The 13,462-nt window shown below is 36.7% G+C and overlaps 1 long non-coding RNA gene across 1 annotated transcript; it reads left to right on the top strand.

Moving 5' to 3' along the window:
- Positions 1-1,329: 1,329 nt before the first annotated feature.
- On the top strand, positions 1,330-12,495 carry LOC141500574 (uncharacterized). Its single transcript, XR_012471975.1, has 3 exons — positions 1,330-1,684; positions 7,254-7,409; positions 11,076-12,495. It is a non-coding gene; the product is annotated as an uncharacterized LOC141500574 (long non-coding RNA).
- The last annotated feature ends 967 nt before the right edge of the window (positions 12,496-13,462 follow it).

Consider the following 13,462-nt stretch of genomic DNA (forward strand, 5'->3'; position numbering starts at 1 on the left):
ACCCTCCTCTTCTCACTTTCTAGATCTCCTTTATCTAGCACTTGAATGTAAGCTCCTTAAACATAGAATTTATCTTGTTTGCATGTATTTGTGTCTCTAGTACTTAACACTGTCTCTGATCCACATTAAGTGTTTAATAAATGCTCTATTTATCTATGACATAGCATGGGTTAGGGTCTTTGACTCTTATAATGTACTTGTCAACAAGACACATTAAGTGATTAACAAATGCTCTATCTATGATATTGCATATCTGTATTACAGTAGGGGCTTTGACAAAATCTCTTTGATATACTTGTTGACAAGATGGAGAGAAGTGGACAAAATGAATGTAGGTGGATTTAGAATTGATTGAATGGTCAGGAAACAGACTGCAGATCAATGGGACACCTTTAGTGGGGTACCAAAAACCATAAAGAGGTAACTAAATGGGGAGAAATGGAAAGTTTTACGTTTTATTCTTTTTTTAAAAAAAAGTAATCCAGGCCCAAAATGGAGGAGATATGATTATTCTATAAACTATATGAAAGTCTTAGTGGAAACAATGATTAAGAGTAGCCAAAAAAGATAAATTAACTTAGAGATGTACTACACCACCATAGGATTCAGAATTAGGTAGTATTGGGAGCCAGGGTCTCTAAGCTGTTTGACACAGATGGAACAACATTTCCTTCTTCAATATATATAGGGATTCCATGTATACCCATATTTATAGGTCTATTATTGATTGCAAAACTTACTCATCCTAATAGTGGAATGACTATAAAGGAAGGATTTCAGAGAAATTCCTTGAATAAAACAGATTGTGAACTCTGTCCAAATTTAACAGGACTGCCTCTCCCTGAGACATACAAAAGGCTTCAGCATTATGAAATCTTTGGAAGACACAGCACTGGGAGTTCCAGGGAGATGTCAGAATATATATGGGGAAACCAGATACAAGATGGGTCAGATAGAATTCCAGGGAAATTAACAGTTTTGCCCCCCTTATCATACACAGGAATATATGATAAAGATGGTGAGAGAATAGTTAGTATAGGTAACCAATATGTGAACTCTAACAGCCTTAGTTTATTGGCAAAGAATAAAAAGTCATAGAAACCGTAGCATCTGCCAACAAGGGCTGAAAGGAAAATTAGTTATTGAAGGAGTCAACAGACAGGTGGACAAGCACAGCTACCCTCACTATAGGTTGTCAAGGGAGCATATCGAAAACATTACATATGCGGTACAAAAACATAGAAGCATTCCATTAAACAAATTATATCAAAGATTATTCTAAGGAAAGTTGTGTTTAATCAATAACTTTACTATGCAGCAACAAACTAGGCAACAGGCAGGTTGAGGTCATCATCGTCTGAGCAGGGACAAGAAAATTAATTACATGATTGATAATCACACTTGTAACCACTACATGATCAAACTTGTAACCATATGAACTATGTGATTAATGATGAAAATTGTATACTTTTGTAACCAAGGAAATGATTTTAGTTTGCTTGTTTCATATGATTCTGAGACTATAAAAATAAATCTAAGCAGCTGACAGTCAGTCAACCTGCTCCTGCCTTTACCCACTTGTTGACTCAACTCATTTCGCCGACTCTATCCCTCCTGTCAAGTTCCAAGGACCCCACGGAGGCTGGACCCCCACAGACTGGCGCCACGAACAGGGACTTGACAGGTAATATACCCTCCCTTTTTTATTTTCCTAGCGGGATAGATAGGTTTCTGCTCGGGGAATCTGCAGGCCCCCTGATGAGAGTTATATCAGGCAAGAAAGGGCAGTAATCTTAAGAACATCATGGGTAATAATAAAAGTAGGCAGAGAGTTCTTTTTATTGAAATTCTGACTCATTTAATACATAAAAGAGGAATCAAGGTTTCTAAGGTCCGAGTCACTTGATTCATCTCATTTGTGCATAATTGCTGTCCTTGGTTTCCTGAAAGTGGGTCTATAGATCTTGAAATTTGGCAAAAAGTAGAAGACATCAGAAAATATTATATAGAACAAGGACCAGAGAAAGTTCCTACAGATGTATTCAGTTTATGGAGCCTGGTCAAGGACACTCTTGATCCTGACCATGAAATTACAAAAATAAATACTAAGTTATCATCTGCAGTTTATGCTGCAACTGAGGAAACTCCTTTATTAATAAAATCTAGAAATAACTTAAGGGCATCTCTTAGAGATGAGCCTGAGGAAGATCCTCCTCCTGATGAATTAACTCCTGAGGAAGAGGAGGATCTGGAAGAAGAAGCAGCTAGATATAATAATGATTGGGGTACATTTACTGTAGAAAAGAAGAAAGAAGGAAAGAAAAACAAGAAAATAGTGACCCCACCTCCATTATCAGGTGTGGGATTTTATGGGGCTATTAAAGAAGCTCTAAAAAATGGAGATACCACCTTTGGGTTTATCCTGTCATTTTTGAAGAAGGAAATGTTGTTCCATCAGGCAGTGTGACTGCCCTGAGTCTTCTTGCCGCAACTGTGTCAAACAGCTTAGAGACCCTGGCTCCCAACAATAAGGGTCATGGAAACATTTCTCTAGTGCTCTCACAACATCCAGGTACATAGTAGTTGCCTAAATTTGTTCTTCCATCTTTCTTATTTACAACCCTATAATTTCAAAATTTCGACTACATCCTTCCCCTTATAACTTTATGCTTATCCACCCCAATCCCCATAATATCAACCCATTACACAGATCAGTTCACTCAGTCTTACTTCCTCTTACCACTGACTCTCAGCTTTGCCTTGGTCATATAGACCTTCAACCAACATACTTGCTAGAGTCTACCATAATTGCTTGATCCTTCAACCCAGAAGATGGCCATCTACTCAAGAAACACTGTGACTTCAAAAAGGGTCAAGGATGGGGCAGCTAGGTGGCACAGTGGATAAAGCACCGGCCCTGGAGTCAGGAGTACCTGGGTTCAAATCCGGTCTCAGACACTTAATAATTACCTAGCTGTGTGGCCTTGGGCAAACCACTTAACCCCGTTTGCCTTGCAAAAAACCTAAAAAGCAAAATAAAACAAAACAAAAAAAAAAAAGGGTCAAGGAACAGAATGGACAACATAGTGTTTGCTGCCCCAAAGATCCACATAGGACAGAACCATTTGTGCTAAGTATAGGTTCACGAGGCTCCTCTCTTTTTTTCTCTCTCTGTGCTAATATTAGAGTTTATCTCTTCATTACTTCTTTTCTAATTATTATAATACCTTTTTAACTAGTCACCTGCCTACATTACAGTGTAAACAGTGTCAAAAGGCCTGGATTTATAGTCATAGATCTCGAACTTAAATCATCTCTTTGACATTAGACAAGTCATGTCACCATTATGGGACTCCATTGCCCCTCTGTAAAATGAAGAAGTTAAACTAGACAGTGGTGTCAAATTCATATAGGAACAGATCTCTATCAGTGCACCTTTTGAATGAAAAAAACAAATCAACATTATCTATGTTTATTGCATATTATTTATTTTGTTGATATTTCCCAATACATTTTAATCTGGTACAGTACACTAGTGAATTTTGTGACATGTGGGCAGCTCTGGAATAAATGACCTGTGAGATCCTTTCCAGCTCTGAGTCTATGCTCCCTTATACCATAGCTAAAATCATCTTCCTAATTCATAAGTATGATTATATAACTCCTCTACTCTAAGACTTTCAGAGTTTCCTACTAGAACTTTTATCTTATTCTTCATAGTGCAATAATGTAATAAGCTTCAAATTCAGTCTGACATTTAAATTCCTCTTCAATCTGGATTGTAGAGATGCAACTAGGTGTAAAGTGGATAAAGAACCAAGCCAGGAATCAGGAAGACTCATCTTCTGAGTTCAAATCTGATTTCAGATTAACTAGCTGTGTGACCCTGGATAATTCATTTAACTCTGTTTGCCTCAGTTTATCATCCATAAAATGACCTGGAAAAGAAAATGCTAAACCTATTCCAATATCCTTGCCAAGAAAATCCCCAAATGAGGCCACAAAGAATTGGACATGACTTAAAAAACCACAACAGCAAAATGATTCTAAACTATCTTTGCAGTCTTGTTTTATAAGAGTTTCTTTGACATACTTCATGTTCTAAGAAAACTGAACTACTACTCCCTAATCGTACTCTTCCATTTTTGCTCTCTAACTATATATATTCTCCTTGTCTTAAACAAATTCTTCCTCAAGTCCAAATCTTTTGAAATTAGCATCTTTCTTTAAGGTACAGTTCAAGTGCCATCTCCTAAATGACATCAACCTCAATCATCTCAGATCCAAATCCTTCTCTCCAAATTCCTTCAGTATTGTCTTTTGAACCTCTTGTCTTCCCTTATCACATTCTAACTTAGAGTTGTCAGTATACATCATACCTAACAGACTATGTTACAGGCATCTGGGTGGTGCAGCAGTTAGTTTGACTGCTATGCTTAGAGTCAGGAAGACTTGAATTAAAATTCAGCCTCCAACATTTACTACTTATGTGACCCTTGAAAGACACTTAACCTCTAAATGTTTCAGTTTCCTCAACTGGAAAAATAAAGATAGTAATAGCGCTTGCCTCGCCAGATTGTTGTGAGGATCAATTAAGATATTATTTGTAAAGGTCCTAGCATAGCACCTAGAAAATAATAGGTGGTTAAAAAATACTATTCCTTCTTTCCCAAAAGGCAAAGATCACATCATTTATTTTTAATTTCTGTTACCCTCAACACCTAGCACAGCCATCCTATCCCTAGCATTCATTTAGTAATCACCTTTTAAATTTAATTGAATGAGCAGGTACTACCCATGTAATTTGAACAAAATGCAAAAAGTTGCCTTGGAGGATGCCACTAATTGTTGAATGAATGATGAATAAAAATTAGTTCCCATTACTGAGAATGATGATAAAAATTGACCATGGAACAGGGATTGATAGGAAAAGGGAAGAAACATAAAAATGGCATGTGGGAAAGATGTTAGGAAGACCCAATCAAGATACCATAGGTGGATTGCCTAAGAAGTAAGAAGGCAAAATAAGAACATTAAGTGTGCATATGCATTCATGTGTATGAGCAAGCATTTGTTCAGAAAGAGATAATAAAAAGTTATGGGACCAAAAGAGAGAATGGAAGAACACCAAAGACAAGCAAGCCACATCACAATTTTACCTTGGACAAGATACTAATTAGAATGGGAACCAAAGGAGGGAGAAAAGATCAGGTTCACAAAGGCATATCAATGATTAGCTCAGGACTAAAAATCTCTTCCTGGAAAGTGTCCCTAGCCAATCACTGCAATATTTTGCAGATGGACTCGTGATCATATTAGCATGCAAGGAGACTGTAATATAGATTTCTTCATTATGTCTAATGAAAGTCATACTTCAAATTGCCCATACAGTGAGCTGGAAATATATCCTGTATTTAGTCTCATTTATCAAATTAAAATGAGAAGAGCAGAAATTTAATTTCATAAAATAATGTATTAAAATATTCGTTACAACTATAATTTCTTACCTTTTAATATGCATGCTGCTCAAAAATACAGTTAAGTGTCTATGTTTTAAGAAGAAAATTGCTTTCCCCCCCCTTTTTAAATTTCAGGAGGAATATAAATGATCCCTGAATCAGAATGAGAATTCTCTGAATTCTGGAAACCTTTTTTCAGTTTGCTAGCTGTTATTATCTGTTAAAAGTCTTCCTACAAAGATGACCCTGGGTGAAAAAGGCCCAATTCAAACTCACATCCTAAGACAATGAAGTGAATCTTCAGTGAAGCTATATTTTTTTTAGGTTTTTGCAAGACAAATGGGGTTAAGTGGTTTACCCAAGGCCACACAGCTAGGTAATTATTAAATGTTTGAGACCAGATTTGAACCCAGGTACTCCTGACTCCAAGGCCGGTGCTTTATCCACCTAGCCACCCCTAGTGAAGCTATATTTTAATATTCTCATTAACTTTAACTGGAATTAGCAATCAGTAACCTGACATAGAACTTTGGATAAGTAACTCCATCTGATTTAAATGTGTTTTCCAATGGCCAAGATGCAGCTAAGATACATTTCATTTTTATTCTCAAGAAAAATTGTATAGGGAGAAACTCCATTATTAACTCTTCTTGCTGAAACAAAATCAACCTTTCCTACTTGGATGGGTGAAGGAAGACAGAAATCAAATCAGTTTAACTCCCCAAGAATAAGATGCATTGTTATTTTGTTGTAACTGGATCCTATCATAAATTATTAAAGTTCTTCTTTATTTTTTCCTCCATTGAGACTGTTCAGCAGCTAAGGCATATATGTTCCAATTCCCTTTTCTGCCCTTCCCTCTTCCCTTCTATTCCCTCTAACATCACATATAGAGGTTAACTCTGCCCTGCATCCTTCCAAATAGAGGAAATTGTAGTTTTGGGACTTGTGAGTATTGTTTTGGAAGATGAAAGAATAGGGTTACTTGATAAAAAGAAAGGTTGCTTTTCAAATAGACTTTTTTTTGAGTCTGTCTTCCTATTTCAATTAGACTGAAAGCATAGTAGCTATTGACCAATCTGATCCCACTACTAATAGTTGGACAAATAATTGGTACAGTCAGGACCCATTGAGAGCCTTTTTTATCCATGCAAATTAGTAAATATATCTTTTGCAAATTACAATCATAGAGAGTTTCCTGAGGCAGCAAGAAGTTAAGTGACTTGGTCAGTCACATAACTTAGGCAAGAAATTTCACTATTTTGTGCTTTGGTTTTCTCTTCTATAAAATGAGAGTAATGGTAACATTTCTCTTGTGTTCTCACAATATCTGAGTATATAGTAGTTGCCTAAATCTGTTCCACCATCTTTCTTATTTACATCCCTAATAGTTCAAAATCTCAACCTACATTCTTCCCCTTATAACTATATGCTTGTCCACTCAATCCCCATGATGGGAATTCTTGATCTACTCCATTTCTGACCATGGCCAATTACCTCTTCCTTAGGTATTTTGGCGCCTTCCCCTTCCCCTCCCCAGGAATTCTCCAGAGTGGTGCTGAATATCCCATCAAATTTAATCCTAATGCAGCCCAGAACTCCTAAATTCAAGCTATGACCCAACCTTAGCCTGTCCAGGAGCAGCTATTACAGTTCTGTTTCACCACACCTAGATCCAACAGAGTTTTATAAGCTAAGGCTTTTTAGGAAGTATTTAGTAAAAAATTTTTTGCTTTTGTTTGTTTTACTTCACCTTCATTTTCAAATACATCCTTCCCTTTGTCCCTCCACCAGAGCTATACCTGCTATGAAGAATAAAAATTAAAAAGGATTTGGAAAAAGCAGTTTATCAAAACTAACCAGCACTCCATGTTTATCTGATAAGAAATGAAATAATATTCAAATCCATATTTGAAACTCTGCAAAGACATGGAGGAACTTTACTCTGAGGTAAACCTTGGTTACTATGTTTATACAGTGTTCAGTTTGGGTTTTATGTTTTTTTCCCACTTAATTGTTGTAGCAATTGTGCATTTATTCTCTGAGTTCAGTTTACTTCCCACTATATCAATTTATATGTCTCTACATACTTATTTTTTTTTAGTTTGTTTGGGTTTGGGGGGAGAAAGCAATGGGGTTAAGCAACTTGTTGCAGGTCACACAGTTAGGCAATTATTAAGTGTCTGTAGTTGGATTTGAACTCAGGTCCTCCTGATTCCAGGACCAGTGTTGTATCCACTGTGCCACCTAGCTGCCCCCACATACTTCTTAAAGTCCCTCATCTTAATCATTTTTCATTAATCAATAAACATTGATAAAGCATCTATTATGGACAGGCCTTGTGTGAAATGCTGGGGATACAAATACAAAAATTAGGTAGTCCCTGCTCTCAAGGAGTTTATATTCTTTTTTTTTTTTTTTTTTTTAGTTTTTTGCAAGGCAATAGGGTTAAGTGGCTTGCCCAAGGCCACACGGCTAGGTAATTACTAAGTGTCTGAGACCAGATTTGAACCCAGGTACTCCAGACTCCAGGGCCGGTGCTCTATCCACTGTGCCACCTAGCCGCCCCCAGGAGTTTATATTCTTATGGAGTATGTACTATAAATTGTTACTATTTTTCAATCAACAGACTTCAAATTTAGATTATGTGCTATTACAAAAAGTGCTTCTAAGAATATTTTATTGTATCTGGAAACTCTCTTTAAATCTCCTGGAAACAGATCCTTAGCAATGGGATCACAAGACAGAGATGGACATTTTGTTCAGTTTTGTTTAGCATAATTTGAAATTACTTTCCAGTATGGCTGTAATATTTTATAACTCTTTAAACAATGCAATAGTGAAACAGTCTTTCCACAGTCCCTTGTCCACAATTTCCATTTTTTTAATCTTTGTCAGTTTTCTGAATGGAGGAGAAAACTAAGAGATGCTTTAAGTTTTGTTTTACATTTCTCTACTTGTTAGTCATTTGAAATCAATTTTGACTTCTTATTCATTGAAAAATAAATCAGGACTTCTTCATACGGATGGAAAAAGTCTTTTTGCATATATATGTTTATACGAATATAGTTCTACCCACTACAACCCCACAAATACTATCCTATCATTGTTATTTTTCTCTACCTGTCTCAATGTCTACCTTTGAAAAAAAAAACTATCTGTAAATGTGATTTCATATCAATAATAAATGCTATCATTGATTTATACAAAATATTACTGGTGACACCATCCTATTCATGAGCTATCAGGAAAAGTAGCAGAACTGTGTTTTCTTGGCTAGCTGAAATTAACTTTCTTTTTTTTTGTAAGGCAAATGGGGTTAAGTGTCTTGCCCAAGGCCACACGGCTAGGTAATTATTAAGTGTCTGAGGCTGGATTTGAACCCAGGTACTCCTGACTCCAAGGCCGGTGCTTTATCCACTACGCCACCTAGCCATCCCAAAATTAACTTTCAAATACACTCTCCCGCGAATATTATCAGAACTAAGCATCCTATGAAAATGTGAATTTCACATATATTTGTTTGACTATGTAACACATAATTCTGATTCTTCTTTAAAAAGACTATTCTTGGGGCAGCTAGGTGGCACAGTGGATAGAGCACCGGCCTTGGAGTCAGGAGTACCTGAGTTCAAATCCAGCCTCAGACACTTAATAATTACCTAGCCGTGTGGTCTTGGGCAAGCCACTTAACCCCATTGCCTTGCAAAAACTAACTAAAAAAATTATCCTTAGTACTAAGTTAAAGCAGGAGAGGCCAACCTTATGAATAAGAAGGAAGACATTTTACAAGTTTATGGTTCACAAGGCAGTTCAACTGCAAAACAAAGTTACCATAGACATTGGAATCCTCTCTGTGGAATCTATAAACACATCTTATGAATCAGAGATGTATTGGTGAATTATTAATTATCCATTCATAATTTAATGCATAGAGCACTGGCCTTGGAGTCAGGAGGACAAGAGTTCGAATCCAGCCTCAGACACTTGCCCCTTACTAGTTGTGTGACGTTGGACAGGTCACTTAATCCTGATTACCCCACCCCCCAAGTCATCTCCAGTCATCCTGGTTCATATCTGGCCACCGGACCCAGATGACTCTAAAAGAAAAAATGAGACTGGTGACTTAGCACAGGTCCCCCTCACTCAAATGTAATTCATTTGCTTGTCATGGCATCACCTACTTGATATCATGGTCTTCTTCAAGAAAGAAGGACAAACATTTTACATATCCATTTCCAAAAAAAAATGTAGACATGTGTTATCTTTCATTATGATAGCTAAGTTTAAGTAGTATGACTTGCAAAAGACTATATATTCTTTATCCTATTTGATCCTTACAACAACAAATATTATCATTTCAATTTATAGATGATGAAAATAAAATTCAAAGGACTTGCTTTTGACTACATATGTAATAAGTATTTGAACTGGGGTGAGAGCCATAACAAAAGAGGAACAATTGGGTTTTCCCCGGGATACAAAAAATTCAAGTGTTAACAAAAGCTACACTTGTTTGGCAATATAGAACCAAACTTGGTGAAGGTTGGGGAAAGGGAGCACTGTCGAGAGGGGAAAGGTGGCAGATGGGTATCAGTGTTTTGGGAACTATTCAATTTAGAGAGTTAGGGATTTTTCAGAAACAGAGATCAAGTACTGGCTCAAACTCTCATGACTGGCATCTTCTAGGAGAGAGACCTAAACCCAAGCCTTCCGGACTCTGAAGTTATCTTTTTATTCACTAAATTAAAACTTCTTCCCTTGGTACTCAGCAAGAATAACTATTTGAGGGGTGGTTAGGTGGCATAATGGATAAAGCACTGGCCTTGGAGTCAGGAGGACCTGGGTTCAAATCTGGTCTCAGACACTTAATAATTACCTAGCTGTGTGGCCCTTGGGCAAGCCACTTAACCCAATTTGCCTTGCAAAGAAAAAAAAACCTAAAAAAAAAAAAGAACTATTTGAAATAAGAAGCTATCAAATGCATATTCATTCCCATCTCCAGCAACTGCATTCCTGGTGAGCTTCAACCTGATGTGGTCCCACATTATTTCCCATTACCACTATTCATCCAACTGCCTCTCAGTGTCCTAGTCTCTCTGTGTGTAGGGATTAGAGGACTCAAACTCTTTCCCTGCCCTCCCTCAATTAATAAGACTAAGGACTAAGTTTGTGATTTAACTAATAGAGGGAAGTTCTAGATGAGGAAAGATCTACCAGTGTATTCTCTGTAACTTAAAGTCTTACAGAACTTCCTAGATGCCTGAGAGTACTATGTCCAAGATCGGCCAGCCTGTGGCATGATTTGATCCAGGATCTTCCTGTCTTTGAGACCAGTTCTTAATTCACTAAGCTATGCTGCCTCTCTCCCATTTTATAAATTTGAATTTAATTTTCACAGGGCAATTAACAACACAAGTTGAATATCTCATCATAGGAAAGGCATTAATTGTACCTAGACCATATGAATAGTCTGAGAGGCTAAGCAGTTTACCCAAGGTCTCACAGCCAGTTTGTGTTTAAATACAGTATCTTCCTGGCTGTGAAACTAGCTCTTGATTCATCATGCCATACTGCCTCTCTCTCATTTTACATATTTGAATTTAATTTTCACAGGAAAATCAATAACACAGGTTGAATATCCCATCATGTAGAAGAAACATTGTGTCTGGACCAAATATTTGGAATTTGCAGAGAAGACTGAGAAACGTTATATAATCCTAGCAAGGTTACCCTGCTGCTAAGTAGAATTATTTTTCTTCTTCATAGAGCCTCAGTGCTTTCTATACCTCTTTGACTGCTTGGGGCCAGAGTTTCAAAAGATTGTCTTTCTAATTTATGCCTCATCCACTTTCTATCATTTCAACTATCGATCATACCTTTTGCCATCAGTTCAAGCAACGTAGCAACAGCCTCATTCAAGACCATGACAGTAGGTGACCAGCCTCTAAAGCACCGAAGAAATGGAGGGGGGGGTGAAAAAAATGATTTGCCCTGCTTTTGTTGGCTTTTTATTACAGAAACAGATGTTGTGAGTTTTCTTGGCTGAAGCAGTCAGCAGTAGAGCAGGGCAGATAAAGCCATGAAGCTTTCTCCATTGAGCATCAGAAGACTAAAGCTATGCCCATCCCAGTCATTTCATCAGATGGACCCAAAGAGCTAGAAGCAATGAAGAGATGAACAGGAGCAATTTCCAAAAATATAATGGCTTGAAATTTCAAGGGGTTTCTTCTTAGTTGTGGACCCAGATTTGAAAAAAATAAAAAAGGAAGGATTGTTAGATTATGTTATTGATATTATTGTTTCTATGCCTGATTGATAATAATTGGCTTGGTATAGGCAATATATCACTCTTTTTCATTTCTTTGAACAGTTGAATAGACAATTCAATGATTTTATTGAACAGCATAGTCTATCCATTACAAAGTATAGTGCTAACTCTCTTACTGGTGTATAGGAGTATAGCTGCTAGATTGTAAGCCTCTTGAGGGTAATAAACATGACTTATGCTACATTTCTTCCTTAGAGCCTAGCCCAGTTGGAGCTCAATAAATGCTTATTGCGTTGAATCTTCTTTCCTAATGTTTAAAAGCCTAGGGTGAAGTTTGATCAAGAAGAAGAAACAAAAAAAGGAAGAAATGGAAGATAATTGGTGTAGAACTGGGTAGATTTTGGCAGATTCTACTAGTATACCGGGTAATTTTACTAAGTTGTTATTTTTATTCTTTCTTTGGTATTCTTCATTACAATGGAAAGTTTACTGGAACTTTCACTGGAAGTGGAGAAGAATATATTTAGAAATAAATATATATGTAACAAAAAATACCAATAATTTTTAAGAAAATAAGAGAATAAACTGAAAATGAATATGTAAGTGGGAATGGGAGTAAGTCTGTGATTTCATTGGTATAGAAATTTTTTCTAAAGGAAGAGTGATATCTTCTCTGTAACTTAATTGTCCTAAAAGAATTTGCTAATTACTTAGAGAGATTTGTCCAGAGTCACATAGTCATTATATGTCAGACACAGGACTTGAATAGAGGTCTTTCTAAAGTTGCCTCTGTCTACCTACTATCCTGCCTCTGAAATAAATAAATAAAAACCAGATATAACATCACAAAAGATATTGATTCAAGACAGTTCAAAAGCAGTACATGCATTATAAGAGCTGTTCAAATTCTTTTATGAGAAGGATGGGGGAGAAATTATGTATTAGGCATCTACTATATACCAAAAGGAGCAGATAGGTGGCACAGTAGATAGAGCACTGGGTCTGGAGCCAGTATCACTCATCGTCATTATTTCAAATCCTGCCTCAGACACAAAAAAGCTGTGTGACCTGGGGTAAGTCACTTAACTATTTTTGCCTCAGTTTTTTCATCTTGTAAAATGGACTAAGAAGGAAATTACAAACCACTTTAGTATCTTTGCCAAGAAAACCCCAAATGAGGTCAGAAAAAGTCAGATACAACTGAACAACAACAACAATGTATCAAAATGCACAGACATCATTCTATTTGATCCTGAAAACAAGGGGGGAGGATATTATTATTAGCCTTATTTTGCAGTTAAGGAAACTGAGACAGATAGTGGTTAAGTGTCTTTTCTCGGTTCACAAAGCTAATGAGTATCTGAGGTCCAATTTGAACTTAAGTCTTCTTGAATCAAGGCACAGAACTCTTGAGGAAGTAGAAAGCAATAATTAGGAAGGAATTAGGAAGAATCAGGAAAGACTTCCCAAATGAGGCAACAGTAATAGCTGACATTGATATGGCACTGCAATGCTTCTACATTCATTTTCTGACTGGTAATTGGGTTATATCAAATAGCACTGCTTGTGGTGTATCGGAACTTTGGTACTATGATCACTATGGAGATCTTTTTGTTGTAGTGAAATATTTATACTAAAAAAGATTGGATGATAAGTTTCACAATGATGTGAAATGACAGAAAGGACACTAAATACCTGGGCATTTTGTCCCTCACCCTACAGAAGGAAGGGA

The sequence above is a fragment of the Macrotis lagotis genome, chromosome X (assembly GCF_037893015.1).
Source record: "Macrotis lagotis isolate mMagLag1 chromosome X, bilby.v1.9.chrom.fasta, whole genome shotgun sequence".
NCBI classification, from domain to species: Eukaryota; Metazoa; Chordata; class Mammalia; order Peramelemorphia; family Peramelidae; genus Macrotis; species Macrotis lagotis.